The sequence below is a fragment of the Lissotriton helveticus genome, chromosome 5_1, assembly GCF_964261635.1.
Source record: "Lissotriton helveticus chromosome 5_1, aLisHel1.1, whole genome shotgun sequence".
NCBI classification, from domain to species: Eukaryota; Metazoa; Chordata; class Amphibia; order Caudata; family Salamandridae; genus Lissotriton; species Lissotriton helveticus.
This window is the reverse complement of record NC_136065.1, coordinates 926418658-926434747: the sequence shown is the minus strand read 5'-3', so window position 1 is coordinate 926434747 and position 16090 is coordinate 926418658. Positions and strand designations below refer to the sequence as shown.

General features: G+C 44.9%; 1 protein-coding gene across 1 annotated transcript in view; it reads left to right on the top strand.

Moving 5' to 3' along the window:
• The window catches only part of PDE6C (phosphodiesterase 6C), a 348347-nt gene that overhangs the window by 170371 nt on the left and 161886 nt on the right, over positions 1–16090 (top strand). The window lies entirely within an intron of this gene.

Genomic DNA, 16090 nt, shown 5'->3' with positions numbered 1-16090 from the left:
GTCTGTCTGTCTGTCTATCTGTCTATCTGTCTATCTGTCCATCTGTCCGTCCGTCCGACCGTCCGTCTGTCTGTCTGTCTGTCTGTCTGTCCGTCTGTCTGTCTGTCTGTCTGTCCGTCTGTCCGTCCGTCCATCACAATACGAATAATCTTTATTCTGAGGTAATCACATCCATAAAAGATACAATAATAAAACAAAGACAAGCCTTAACACAATTCATCAGTACAACTGTGTATCAAACTAAATAATGTGCAAAAGAGAAACATCCAATCAATTATAAATCCATCTGGTATTTCTAAATCTAAGTGCTGCTCTTAAAAAATGGGTAGTGGGTGGCAGCTGCAGATACATTAAGGTAACACGAGCTCGTCTAAAACGTATCGCTTTTAAAAGAAGTTTAAGATACATTCTCCTAGGGTAAATAAAATATTTACATAAAAGTACAAAATGTAGGGTGTCCTGTGGGGACCTATTGTCGCAATCACAGGGACCTCTCATCTCATTATGTAAAACAAAACCAGCCAGCTGAGCTAAAATGATAAAGCTGGTAAAATCTAAAACAAGATATTAAAAATCTCTCAGAGGCATTTCGCAACCTACATAGGTAATTCTCCATGCCCTAGTACTGATTTTAGGAGAGCATGTCCTCTCACCACTGGCTTTGTTAGCTCAGTGTTTTCACTGGCAGCCCTGGTGAATTAAAAAAATAGCCCTTCAAATGCCAGGGATTCACTGAGTCAGGCAAAAAAAAAAAGTTTGTACTGCCCAAAGCAACAGATATCTTTTTAATATAGCGCAGCCAGGGAATTTTTAGTGCATGGTCTAGTGATAAACAATCTGATACAATCAGTCGATTGAGGGCCAACTCGTTATTAGACCAGATTTTCAACCAACAGGTCAGGGGTTTTACTGCCACCATGTCTGCTACATAATTTACCCTTAGTTCCTCATGCACAGTAAACAATTGGGTGCTCCATGGGACCTTCAATATACGTTTCAGAAACATATTTTCTGTGATCTGAAGTTTGTTGGTCGCTTTATAGCCCCACACCTCACTTCCATACAAGGCCATGGATATACAAAATGACTGGTAGAGCTTTATAACCACACCCGGGGTCCATGTACCTAGTCTGCGGGCATAGCTAGCAATGGCTCCCATTGGTTTGTTTATATCGCCTACCTTCGTCTCTAGCTACTGTTTCCAGTTCAATTTCTCATCAAATAAGATTCCTAGATAATGAAAAGCCGGGATCTATCTATCTATCTATCTATCTATCTATCTATCTATCTATCTATCTATCTATCTATCTATCACTCTCTCTCTCTGTATATATATATATATATATATATATATATATATATATATATATATATATATATATATATATATTTCTCTCCAAAAGTTGCCACAAGTGGAGCCACCACACAAGGAAGGGTTTCCGCTCTCGATGCCACAGGCGGTAGGCTGCACCCCATGCACGAGTCCCCAGCAACAGCCATACGCGTTTCGAGCTGAAAAGCTCTTGTTCACTGGCAAGTATGATGGAACAAAGCCGGTATGTTTGGAACATTTTATTTGAATCACGAGTCCCGCCCATGTGGGCGTCACCGCAAGCATGCTGGTAGTCGTAGTTTTAATATGCCTGCTGACTCCAAAGTTCATCAAAGCAAGTGCCTCGGTCATTGCATCATCTTAAATATTGTCCCGTTAGGGCAGAGGTACTTGCACCATGGCTCCAGCTTCCCAATAGTACCCTGTGGCTCAGGCCCCCTCCTTTCCAAAAGGTGTTCGTGGTAACAACACCCAGGATCCACAGCAGTGGCGGGGCAGCTCCGCGACCTAGCAAGCCGCTCAAAATTCTCTCCAAAAGTTGCCACAAGTGGAGCCACCACACAAGGAAGGGTTTCCGCTCTCGATGCCAGAGGCGGTAGGCTGCACCCCATGCACGAGTCCCCAGCAACAGCCATACGCGTTTCGAGCTGAAAAGCTCTTGTTCACTGGCAAGTATGATGGAACAAAGCCGGTATGTTTGGAACATTTTATTTGAATCACGAGTCCCGCCCATGTGGGCGTCACCGCAAGCATGCTGGTAGTCGTAGTTTTAATATGCCTGCTGACTCCAAAGTTCATCAAAGCAAGTGCCTCGGTCATTGCATCATCTTAAATATTGTCCCGTTAGGGCAGAGGTACTTGCACCATGGCTCCAGCTTCCCAATAGTACCCTGTGGCTCAGGCCCCCTCCTTTCCAAAAGGTGTTCGTGGTAACAACACCCAGGATCCACAGCAGTGGCGTGGCAGCTCCGCGACCTAGCAAGCCGCTCAAAATTCTCTCCAAAAGTTGCCACAAGTGGAGCCACCACACAAGGAAGGGTTTCCGCTCTCGATGCCACAGGCGGTAGGCTGCACCCCATGCACGAGTCCCCAGCAACAGCCATACGCGTTTCGAGCTGAAAAGCTCTTGTTCACTGGCAAGTATGATGGAACAAAGCCGGTATGTTTGGAACATTTTATTTGAATCACGAGTCCCGCCCATGTGGGCGTCACCGCAAGCATGCTGGTAGTCGTAGTTTTAATATGCCTGCTGACTCCAAAGTTCATCAAAGCAAGTGCCTCGGTCATTGCATCATCTTAAATATTGTCCCGTTAGGGCAGAGGTACTTGCACCATGGCTCCAGCTTCCCAATAGTACCCTGTGGCTCAGGCCCCCTCCTTTCCAAAAGGTGTTCGTGGTAACAACACCCAGGATCCACAGCAGTGGCGGGGCAGCTCCGCGACCTAGCAAGCCGCTCAAAATTCTCTCCAAAAGTTGCCACAAGTGGAGCCACCACACAAGGAAGGGTTTCCGCTCTCGATGCCACAGGCGGTAGGCTGCACCCCATGCACGAGTCCCCAGCAACAGCCATACGCGTTTCGAGCTGAAAAGCTCTTGTTCACTGGCAAGTATGATGGAACAAAGCCGGTATGTTTGGAACATTTTATTTGAATCACGAGTCCCGCCCATGTGGGCGTCACCGCAAGCATGCTGGTAGTCGTAGTTTTAATATGCCTGCTGACTCCAAAGTTCATCAAAGCAAGTGCCTCGGTCATTGCATCATCTTAAATATTGTCCCGTTAGGGCAGAGGTACTTGCACCATGGCTCCAGCTTCCCAATAGTACCCTGTGGCTCAGGCCCCCTCCTTTCCAAAAGGTGTTCGTGGTAACAACACCCAGGATCCACAGCAGTGGCGGGGCAGCTCCGCGACCTAGCAAGCCGCTCAAAATTCTCTCCAAAAGTTGCCACAAGTGGAGCCACCACACAAGGAAGGGTTTCCGCTCTCGATGCCACAGGCGGTAGGCTGCACCCCATGCACGAGTCCCCAGCAACAGCCATACGCGTTTCGAGCTGAAAAGCTCTTGTTCACTGGCAAGTATGATGGAACAAAGCCGGTATGTTTGGAACATTTTATTTGAATCACGAGTCCCGCCCATGTGGGCGTCACCGCAAGCATGCTGGTAGTCGTAGTTTTAATATGCCTGCTGACTCCAAAGTTCATCAAAGCAAGTGCCTCGGTCATTGCATCATCTTAAATATTGTCCCGTTAGGGCAGAGGTACTTGCACCATGGCTCCAGCTTCCCAATAGTACCCTGTGGCTCAGGCCCCCTCCTTTCCAAAAGGTGTTCGTGGTAACAACACCCAGGATCCACAGCAGTGGCGGGGCAGCTCCGCGACCTAGCAAGCCGCTCAAAATTCTCTCCAAAAGTTGCCACAAGTGGAGCCACCACACAAGGAAGGGTTTCCGCTCTCGATGCCACAGGCGGTAGGCTGCACCCCATGCACGAGTCCCCAGCAACAGCCATACGCGTTTCGAGCTGAAAAGCTCTTGTTCACTGGCAAGTATGATGGAACAAAGCCGGTATGTTTGGAACATTTTATTTGAATCACGAGTCCCGCCCATGTGGGCGTCACCGCAAGCATGCTGGTAGTCGTAGTTTTAATATGCCTGCTGACTCCAAAGTTCATCAAAGCAAGTGCCTCGGTCATTGCATCATCTTAAATATTGTCCCGTTAGGGCAGAGGTACTTGCACCATGGCTCCAGCTTCCCAATAGTACCCTGTGGCTCAGGCCCCCTCCTTTCCAAAAGGTGTTCGTGGTAACAACACCCAGGATCCACAGCAGTGGCGGGGCAGCTCCGCGACCTAGCAAGCCGCTCAAAATTCTCTCCAAAAGTTGCCACAAGTGGAGCCACCACACAAGGAAGGGTTTCCGCTCTCGATGCCACAGGCGGTAGGCTGCACCCCATGCACGAGTCCCCAGCAACAGCCATACGCGTTTCGAGCTGAAAAGCTCTTGTTCACTGGCAAGTATGATGGAACAAAGCCGGTATGTTTGGAACATTTTATTTGAATCACGAGTCCCGCCCATGTGGGCGTCACCGCAAGCATGCTGGTAGTCGTAGTTTTAATATGCCTGCTGACTCCAAAGTTCATCAAAGCAAGTGCCTCGGTCATTGCATCATCTTAAATATTGTCCCGTTAGGGCAGAGGTACTTGCACCATGGCTCCAGCTTCCCAATAGTACCCTGTGGCTCAGGCCCCCTCCTTCCCAAAAGGTGTTCGTGGTAACAATATATATATATAATATATATATATTATATATATATATATATATATATCACCTACTGGCAGTCGCCAGTAGGTAGTTATAGTTGAACCTAGTTTCCATAGGAAAAGCATTTTTTGATTTGCTAATAACCTTGGCGTTGTTTGACGAATCTTCTCCAAAAAGAAATTCCATCCAGGTCAGCTCCTATCCTAAAAGTTTGGAGGTGATTCGCCAAGCGGGGGCTGAGAAAAAAGTGGGTCTCAAAACGCATTTTCTCCATGTTCATTTCCAGAGGAAATTTTGCAGCGAGCTACAGCCCAAACAGTTGAACGGAATTACCCTAATTTTGGTAAAAAGGTATAGCTTGGTTCAGAAAGCGACCTTTTTTTAAAATTGTGTAAATCCGTTCAGTAGTTTTTGAGAAATTCAAAAAATAAGAGTAAAAAAATCAATTTCCCATAGGAAACTTTGTGCAAGGCTACAGCCGAAACTACTGAACGGAATTACCCCAAATATGGCAGAAAGGTAGTGCTTGGATCAGAAAGCGACTTTTTTTTTAAATGGTGTAAGTCCATTCTCTATTTGCTGAGAAAATTGAAAAATAAACGGTGTGATATCTGGGCGGAGCCTAAGTCCTGAGCATGAGCTTCACTGTGATTGCCTGCCAACACTCCAAACTAGGAAGTGTTGGCAGCCATCTTGTGACTCATTAGAAGCGAGTCACCAGAAAACTGAGAAACAAAGATATAAAACAAGAGAAGGGGGCAGGGTAGAAACACCCTGATCCCCAGGCCTACTTAGGGGGTCCCAGAAGGACCCCCAGGGCCAAATAAAGCATTACAAAAAATATTCTGCGCAATTGGCTGGGGTTGCAGGTTCCCACGTTTTATTTTAATAAGGCCCCTGGGTGGGCTAGGTCCCCTGGGTATTTCTTAAAAAAATAATAGCAGGGGCTCCCTGGGGCCCCCGCAGTCCCGGGGTTTCACTTATGTTGGGAGGGGGGTTCAGTAAGCGGTGGAAATTATATCGGGAAAACAACAATGCGCCGTATTGCGGCCTTCCTTTAATACAATGCGGAATAATGTTTACTTATTATGCAGTGCTCACTGTTATCACGTATAGAGTCACGTGGGGTGTGCAAATCATGGCGGAAAAATAACAGAGTGGCTTGCGGTCTTCTTTTTATCAAGTTTGCGGATGGGATACCTCCCAGGAGCACAATTAATATATTGTGGTGTTTACTTTTCTGACGGGGAGGTGTGGTTGCGCAGCAAAAAATTCAGTCTAGGTTTCAAACAGTTTTTATTTAGCAATTACATATGAGCTTTCATCGGAAACTGACGCTGTATATATCAAAGGGGTGACACATAAAAATGGAATTTCATAAAATATCACTTAAGCGTGGCCACACCCTCCTTTTTTCTGCTAAAGTGTGAGAAAGTGTTGCTCCATATTCTTGATAATATAAGAGGCATCAGTCACTTTTAGATAAAGTAGAAAAGAAGTACTACAAAAAACACTCCCACACTATATCATCTGAGGTCAGAAGAACAAATAAAAAACTGTTAAACACAAATAACTTGATATTATATAGAAATGTATGCATTATCATTTTTCAAATTTGTATTATGTAGAATTCGGGAACGTTCTGTGGTAGCGCTTAGAGGTCGCACACTGTTCAGCTGACAAATCACATACTCATTTAAGAATATATAGGATAGTACTATTATAATATATAGTATTGGTCCTATATATTCTATAGGCAGAACGTGAGTAGGAACCGCAACTGAGAAAAATAGAAATTAGAAAATAACATTCAGAAAAGTAGGGTTTATCAAATGTTTAAAGTAAGAAAGTATGTATGAAAGCTATATTTTTTAGACTGCAATTTTGTAAAATATGCTCACTGAAAAAATATCTGATCAAGTACGTTATAAAGCTTAGTAACTGTATTTCAGATTGCGCAGACAAATCTCCAATTCCTCTTCTGTAACAATAGGACAGTCTATTACAATATAAATATTGACACTATTGTTACAGTAAAAAGAAAAGGAAAATAAAGTTATGAATACAACAGAAGATCAATAACGAAATACTTTCGACCGGTGAATATTTTCAGAGCTTCTTTTCTCTGGGACTTCGAAATGTTTGATCTTCATGGCGACGGGTCATAAACTCCTCTGAGATCATTATGACTGTGAAAATTATAATATACATATTCACAGTATATGATCAAAAGGGTGGAACAAACCAAAAACCAGAAGCTGGTGACGTTGCTTATATATCTTTACTCTTTGCGCCGACGGGCCATGAACTCCTCTGAGATCACTATGACTGTTCTTATTATAATATACATATTGACACTATATGATACCCAGGGGAAAACAGACTAACGACTGGAAGCTGGTGACGTTAATTATAAATCTTTAGGGTTTGTTCCGACGGGTCACCAACACCTCTGAAGCGAAGTACAGTGTCAATATAATAATATAGAAAGTCACAATATATAAGCTCAAAGGAGCAAGAAAAGAAGCAATGTTTGCTGTAATCTCTCTGTTTCTGAAAACAAGCTGCTGACATTACAGGAAAAAAAGGCAAAAACATGCAATAACACTTTCTTCAAGATATAAATGTTTAAATATTGACAAATAGCAACGTATTATAACTATCTACTGAGCCATAATCAAACAACTAACAACTCCGGAATATGTTTTTTTGGCGTAAAACAAGAATCCAACGCTAGAAAAGGGAACCTGCATCACAGAATGGACACGGATAAATAACTCGCGAAAACGAAACTAATCGAACACTGGGTGTGGTTTATACGCTTTTTGGTTATTGAGTACTCTATGGAAGGAAGATGCGGCTCCGCCCATTTAAATGTCACGTTTTATAGTTTACATGTGCTCTCGTTTTAACTGTTTAACATGTCACTGACAATGTCATGAGTGATGTAATATGTGACGTTACCAGCAGTGCATTGCCGGCGGGCGAGTTATAGTTAGCTGAACTAACTATAACAGGGAAATTTCAATGGTTTTGTACGAGTGAAATGTCCAGCTAACTATAACGCCCCTGAAACTTATGGTTTTTTCCAGTGAATTTCTAAGGTTTTTTAAATGCTAATTCCTAACTATAACGTGCCTGAAACCTATGGTTTTTTCCAGTGAATTTCTAAGGTTTTTTAAATGCTAATTTCTAACTATGCCTATAGAGATAGGAAATGTGAAGAAAAAAGAAAAAACGCACAGAAAGAAAAAAAAAATACAGAAAGAAGCAACAGAAGTCCTCAAAGACGAAGAAAAGTGCTGGAAGAAGGAAAACGTGCAGAAAGAACAAACAGAAGAGCAAAAAGAAGCCTTCTTTTTTTTTTGACTCATCTCATATGACCTCCGTAGCTACAGCACCCATTCGATCTGTACCACCTCTGATGCGTATTAGCTTGGTGGTTCCACTCTCAGCTGATGTTCTTTACAGGGAATACCCATAACATACAACCTGAGCTGCCCAGAGGTTTTAATCATTGGGTCATTATCCTATCCCTACACTCAACCAGATGCTGCATCATCCAAAAGATCCCCAAGCATCCCCTTTTCTGAGTTTTCTCTATAAACATTTACTCTTTGATCCAGCGTTCTGAAATATCTAACAGGACTCCACCAAGCATTCCAAGTGGGAGGTGTCATCTGGCGCCACAATTTACAAATCTCCCTCCTAGCCAGCAAAATCAGGTAAAACACCAGTCTTTGTTGGTGCCCTCTCGGGTCTAAAACTCCCCCCAGTGCGGGAGTAAAACCAAATGCTATAAGAGATGAGCTTACCTCCATGATGCGACCCAGGGCTCTGTTAATAGTCCTACCCACATTTGTCCAAAATTCTTGTATCTTGGGGCAGGAAAAGAATACGTGGACATCATCTGCATTCTGATGGCTGCATCTCATACAGCTGGCTTCTCCACCACCCTTTATCTTGGATAACTTAAAGGGAGACCAGTAGATTATATGGAGTGTAAGAAAGTGTTTTTTCTGAGTGCAGCAGATTTATTCAGGGGGTAAAGAATATCTAGAGATACTTGCCATAATGTTTCCAGCTCCTCGCTCGGCAAGTAGTTCTCCCAGGCTCTGTATGGTTGATCCATCTTTCTGTCTGTGGCTGCCAAGAGATGGTTATACCATTGTGCCACTTCTTTTTTCCTAGATTCTAAATCCTGTAGTTCGCTTTCCATACTGTTATCGTCCACGAGTGGCCTGCATTGACTCTTACACCAGGAAGAGAGCTGATAGAACTTGAACCTGGACAGAGTACAGTTGGTAATATGATTCCAATATTCCCAGGAGTGGCATTTATCGCCCAGCATGAGGTCTCTCCAATGTACAACTCTTGCCTCTTTTAGTGGGTAAGCAAGAGAGTCCAAAAGACACTCCGGTGTACCGGGATAATCCCAAACTGGCACCCAATCTCTATAATAGGATAGTCCTAAACAATTTCGGCAGTTTGACTACAACCTAACCACCGAACGCGGAGTCTTTAAATGGATTTTTTTGAAAAATTTAGGAGAGCCAAACTTGTACATGAAACCTAGCTTCTCTTCCACTACTAAAATGGCTTTAAACATGCCGCTATCAATGAGTTATCAGGAGAGAGCAATAACATTCTAAAGTTCTTTAGTTGGTAAGCCCAACAGTACAGCTGGAAGTCTGGTAGGGACACCCCCCCCTCGTTGAAGTTTATGCATAAGGTTCTTCCAGGATAACCGGATCGCTTTACTTGCCCAGATAAAGGAAGATATCCTGCCCTGGACTTTAAGAATATCAGATTTTCTGAATTCTAAAGGGATGTTGTTAAAAAGGTAAGTGTATTTTGGGAGGACACACATCTTGATCAGATTAACTTGCCCATACAGAGACAATGGGATGCTCTGCCATCTTTTTAGTTGGACATCGACCTCCTTTGAGAGTCTATCTAGATTAATCTTAGGGATTTGGGTGGGGTCCTGAGTTATTATAACTCCTAAGTATGTAAGTTCTTTAGCAAAATTCCCCTCCTGATCGGTTATGTTCCAGGTCATAATCTTGGTTTTCTCATTGTTTATCTTATACTCTGATAGTCTTCCAAAAACTTGGGCTTCAGCTTCAAGCTCTGAAAATGTAGTGCTAACATTAGATGATAAAAGAATCAGATCATCAGCATACAGTGCTAACTTTCGTACAAACCCATTTATTTCAAAAGGGACGATCTTCTGATTTAATCTTATGCTCTGAGCTAATGGCTCTATATATAAATCAAATAAAATGGGAGAGAGTGGGCAGCCCTGCCTAGTTCCGTGCCCTATCTTGACTACAGTGGAGAGATCGCCATTAACCACAATCCGAGCCCGTGGGGATTTATATATTTTTTTTCAACACTTTCCTAAATCTATCAGCAAAACCAAAGACCTTCGGAACCTATCCAAAAAGTGAGCAGAAAGAAGCCTTGTTGCAAAATCATCCTGTACCCTCAACTTTTCAGACAGATACTGGTGGTAGCTGAGTCTGACTAACCAGTCCTAGAGACAGTGCTATGTGAAAAGACACTTAGAATACAGTGGAAACACCTACATACACTGGAACACTATGCATTGGGGTCCCCCTGTGATTAGCACGACCTTCTCTGTTAGCCCCTAGTATATAATAGGGCAGGGGGATTAAAACTACCTCTTAAAATGCGCCACAGGGCGTGTTTGCACACGTCAACTCAGGCCCCGTCCCCTCCCTTCACCACTGTGCAATTACGCTCTGTGGCCGTTTTAAGTTGAGAGATTCAATTAGCCCACTAGGTACGTCCAGTAAGCGCCATTGCAGAGAGGTGTAAAAAGGGGCACAGCCTGCACCACCTCTCTGCAACGCAGCGCAGTGGCGCTTACTGGAAGCACCTTGTGGGCTAGTTGTCCCCAGGGTCCCTCAGGATTGAAGGGGAATTATTTATCCAACTTAAACTGCGCCACAGGACGTGTTTGCACACGTCACCTCAGGTCCCGTTCCCTCCCCATCCAACTGTGTAAACACACCCTGTGGACGTTCTAAGTTGAGAGAGATTAAGTCCCCTTGAATCCTAAAGGTCCCTAGGGTCAAACTAGCCCACTAGGTACCTCCAGTAAGCGCCACAGAGCTGCGTTGCAGAGAGGTGTAAAAAAGGGTGTGGCCTCTGAACACCTGTCTGCAACGCAGCTCCCTGGCGCATACGGTTGGGTTAGTTGGCCCTCAGAGATCCTCAGCATTGAAAGGGAATTAATTCCCCAACTTACAACTCGCCAGGGGGCGCATTTGCACAATGGTGAAGGAAGGGGGTGTGGCCTGAGGTGACATGTCTGCAAACACACCCTGTGGCGCGTTTTAAGTTGGAGAATTAATTCCCCCTCAAACCTTAGGGTCCCTGGGGGCAAACTAGCCCACCAGGTACCTCCAGTATGTGCCAGAGAACTGGTCCCCAATCCCCCAACGGTCCCGCTGGCTCCCCGCATCCTTCGGGAGCCGGCATTGCTTTTCCACATGGGGAGCTGCCAAGATGCAGCTCCCCGTGTGGAAAAGCAATCAGCTTTGATTTTTGGAAGAGAGAGCAGGTTTCCCGCCCTGCCTAGCAAACTACAGTGTCCCAGGGGTGGGCACCCCGGGACACTGCAGGAGCCGGCACCCCGGGACACTGCAGGAGCCGGCCCTGGGGGGTGGCGGTCCCCAGGGCCATCACAGGGCTCCAAAAGGGGGGCCACGCAGCCCCCTTCCCAACATTTCCAAAGCCCCGGGGAGGTGGTGGTCCCCGGGGTTGGGGGGTCCATTACAGACCCCCGTATTTTAATATTTAGAGCCCTGGAGAGGTGACAGTCCCCAGGGCGTGTGGGGGCTTGGATGCCCCCCATGTGAAATATTAAATCCCCGTGGGGTGGCGGTCCCGGGGCTTGAGGGGCCTTTGGGCCCCCCACCCATGTATTTTTCAAGCCCAGGGGGTGGCAGTCCCCGGGGCTGGGGGGGCTGTGAGCCACTTGCACAAAATTTTGAAAAGCCCCGGGGCTGGTGGTCCCCGGGGCTGGGGGGGCCCCTCTGGGCCCCCATTACCATTAAAATATTGCCCCAGGACTTGGCCCACCCGGGGTCTAAATACTAACGAAGCACAGGAACCCGCGCTTTTTTTTTCGCACCCGGATGCGCGGATCCTACTCGCATCCCGCGATTTAAAAAAAAAATTGGGGGGGCCTTGGGGGTCCTTGTGGGACACCCTGAGCAGGCCTTGGGGGTCATGGTGTTTGTACCCTGACCCCTTTTTGTGTTTTGCGTGGTTTTTTTCTGTTTTCTTGTGCCTTGGTTCTACCCAGGCACAAGATGGCTGCCAACACTTCCTGGTTTGGAGTGTTGACAGCCAATTAGCATAAAGCTCGTGATCGGGAGGGTGCGCGGATCCTGCACACCCATAGAGATATATATGTTTTTACTTTTGATTTTCTCAGCAACTACTGAATGGATTTACACCATTTCACAAAAAGGGTTCTTTCTGAACCAAGAACTACCTCTTTGCCAAATTTGGTGTAATTCCGTTCAGCAGTTTGGGCTGTAGCCATGTCTAAAGTTTCCTATGGGAAATTGCAGGGGGAAACCATGTTTTAGAACCCCCCTTTTTTCTCGGCCCCCGCTTGCCGAAACCCCACCGAAACTTTCCGGACCAGAGCGGCCCGTAGGGCCCCACGAGTTTTGAAAATTTTGCGAAGATTTATCAACCGGCGCCAAAGTTATTGGAAATAGAATGTTGTGAATTTCCTATGGACAATAGGTCCTAACTATAACTACCTACTGGCGACTGCCAGTAAGTAATATATATGTATATGTATATATATATATATATATATATATATATATATATATATATATATATATATATATATATATATATTCACTGAAAAAACCATAGGTTTCAGGGACGTTCTAGTTAGTTGGACATTTCACTAGTACAAAACCATAGGAATTCACCCGTTATAGTTAGTTCAGCTAACTATAACTCGCGCCCTTGCAATGCACTGCTGATGACGTCACATATTACATCATTCATGACATGGTGCAGTGAGCTAAAAACGGTGATGGATCAAGCCCTGATCTTTGGACTGGGTAAGAGTGGTCTGCTTAATTCAGGCACTCTGTTCATCACCACCCCCTTTTCTGAATCATTTTGTCCACCATAAGCGTGGAAGGGTATACTCAGATGTGAGTCCCTTGCTCATTGCACCATCAGGATTCAAGCAAGCCGGGCCGACGACGCCTGAAATGGCAGAAACCGGTCCCCGGAAGCTTGTTTCCTTCCCAGTATAAGAATTGGCTTGGTAGTTTGGTTTGCCCTGTTCCCATCATGCACTGGGACAGGAACAGACTAATTTGCATATAGCCAAGTTCTGAGCTGGGATGGTGCAGTGAGCTAAAAAACGGTGATGGATCAAGCCCTGATCTTTGGACTGGGTAAGAGTGGTCTGCTTAATTCAGGCACTCTGTTCATCACCACCCCCTTTTCTGAATCAATTTCTAACTATAACATGCCTGAACAGACCCCTCCAGGATATTGCGGCATGGATTAGCAAATTTAGCAGCACAAATATGTGAATTTAGCGGCACAAATATGGAAATTTATCGGCAATTTTGGGCACTTAATTTTACTCATAATCATTCATTTTCAGTCTGAAATCAATGGAAACTGCTACAGCAGAATAATCCACTTTGTAATAGGCATGTTTAAAGTGTCTGCAGCTCTGCGAAAGCACAGCTCCACTGCTTTCTCGCAGTGCGAGAAGCAGAAAATAAAATGGTATTTTAAATACCATTTCATTTTCTGCTTCTCGCGCTGCGAGAAAGCAGACAGGGGTATGCCTGGTTGGGGGCGGGTGGAAGCATATGTCTGGTTGGGGGTGGGTGAGTGGGCGGGTCGGAGAGGAGTGGCTTGTACCACTCTGAGTGCCCTGACTGCTTGGTCGGCCCTGGGGCCAACCAAAGCAGTCATGCGAACTCTACATTTTCTCCATGTAGGCTGCCTACATAGAGAAAATGGCCTCCTTATAGGGGCCCGGCTGGAGACTGCCCCCCAACTCCGCACCAGTCACAACGCTGCCATTGCAGCGTTGTGATTCGCTACAGGAGGGGAGGGAGCATGCCTGTTCTGGACCGCCTAGGAGCAGTGACGGCACAGGACCGGGATCAGGTAAGCTTTAATTATATTCTACCTCATACTCCCGCCCCGTGTAACACCCGCGTGACCCCCTTTCCCCCCCTGCCCCTGGGAGAATTGCGAGCGGTGACTGACCGGTAATGTTTTCCTGTTCTGGGGTACTGCAAATATTTCCACTCATTAACAGAAGCTGAAACAGCGCTAGAGGGATGTGTTGCTTTTATACCTCTCACCTCAGGGTAATTGTCAGAAATGTTTGGAAGCCATTCTCTGGTGCTATTTCCTAAAACATCTAAATATTTTCCAGATATTGCAGACGGCTGCCGATTAAGTTATTATGACCCCACTCATTTCCGGAATGTTCTAAGAACATTTATCTACCTTGTGACTAAATTATGACATTCTTGACTCTGGGGCTGTAGTCATTACGATTTTAAGTGCCGATTTTGTTATCAGTTATGCAAATCCAATTGAAGGGCAGATGGGTAAAAGGCAGAACTTTGCATCCTTTTAGCACCATTTGAAGTTTTGTGGGACACGTAAAATACAAATTTTGAATATTTTTGCAAGCATACACTGGGTGCTTCGCTTAAAGGAGCAGAGTTAAGACAAGGCAGAGATAAACAACACAGCAAGCTTAGAGATCAGACTGAAATGCTGACGCAAGGCTTTGCTTCCTAGATATCTGAGTTGTTCCGCAAGGGTACTACAAAGGGCTGCCAGGCCACTGCATTGGGGAAATACGAGACTGAAGCAGCTGCAAACAACTGATGTGTGATTAGTGAATTAAGATTTTAAAGGAATGTCCATAAAGCCACATGATGGCACGCACATGTGATATACAATGACACAGCACCACGTTCATCAAAATTGATATGCATGGCACATAGATGTATGCAAATGCATGGCACACATTACAATGACGTGGCACACGTGATATAAAATGGCATGGCACATCCTTTACGATGGCATATCACATATATTGTAAATGACTTGGCGTATGTGACATAACATTTTATGGAACAACCTTCAATCAGGATAAGGAGAAGCATGATAAATATTGACGTGGAACGGCCCCCGGGTGACGTAAAATTGCATGGCACAATCTTCAGCTACATAAAGAAATTAATGACAGACACGTGATAAACAATGACGTGACGCAGGTGATATAACAGCGTTCATACTATGGGCAAGATATATATATATATATATATATATATATATATATATATATATATATATATATATATATATATATATATATATATATATATATATATATATATGCATATCACACACTATAACGGTGATGTGGCACAGCATGCACAACCTTCTTCAAGTTACATACACGCACATCATGCAGGATAAACAGTGACATGACAACGGTGCTGTAAAATGGCGTGGAACAACCTTCACTAAGGCATGGAACAGCATGGCTCAGTTCCACTCACTGCTGTTGCCTCCAAGCCACGGGAGGCCTCGCCCGGGTAGTGCCAAGGCCTAGCTACGGTGACTTAGAACCTCAACTTCACAACCGGAATGCAGCACTTTTAAAAGAATAATACTGGTACTTCTCAGATGCCGCAAGTACTCTGAGACAGTGAAAACCAGCACTTTGATATGTTCAGTTTCCGCACTGGGTACAGTGGGGGAAAATCTGCCCCATTCCTAGAGCTCTAAAATTACGACCACAGCTTCACACAGAGTTATGCAGCGGAAGCAGCTATTTTATGGCTTCACGGTGACACCTAGTGACCTGTGTGCCGCGTGCAACCAATAAGAAGCCTTCATTATTTCCTCTTTTCAGGAAGACCCTTTTTAGCAGCCAAATCAGCCAATATCGCAGCCAATGCGCGTATCTGCCGATTTCGGAATTTTTTCGTGAATCGCTAAATACTGGAGGGTCTGCCTGAAACCTATGTTATTTTCAGTGAATTTCAATGGTTTTTTAAATGCTAATTTCTAACTATGCCTAGTAAGGTAGGACATGTGAAGAAAGAGGAAGAAAAGCACAGAAAGAAGCAAGATAAATACAGAAAGAGGAAACAGAAGTCCATAAAGACGAAGAAAAGTGCAGGAAGAAACAAAAGATGTGCAGAAAGAACCAACAGAGGAGCAGAAAGTCCTCCTGTGCCCCCAACTTTTTACTGACGGGTACTGGTGGTAACTGACTGACTAACCAGGACCGGAGCCAGTGCTATGCTAAAAGACACTTGGAATACAGTGAAAACACCTACATACACTAGGGAACACTATGCGTTGGGGTACCCTTGTGATTCGCATGACCTCCTCGGTATTTGCCATGAGTTAGTGCCTGGGTCATTGCATGA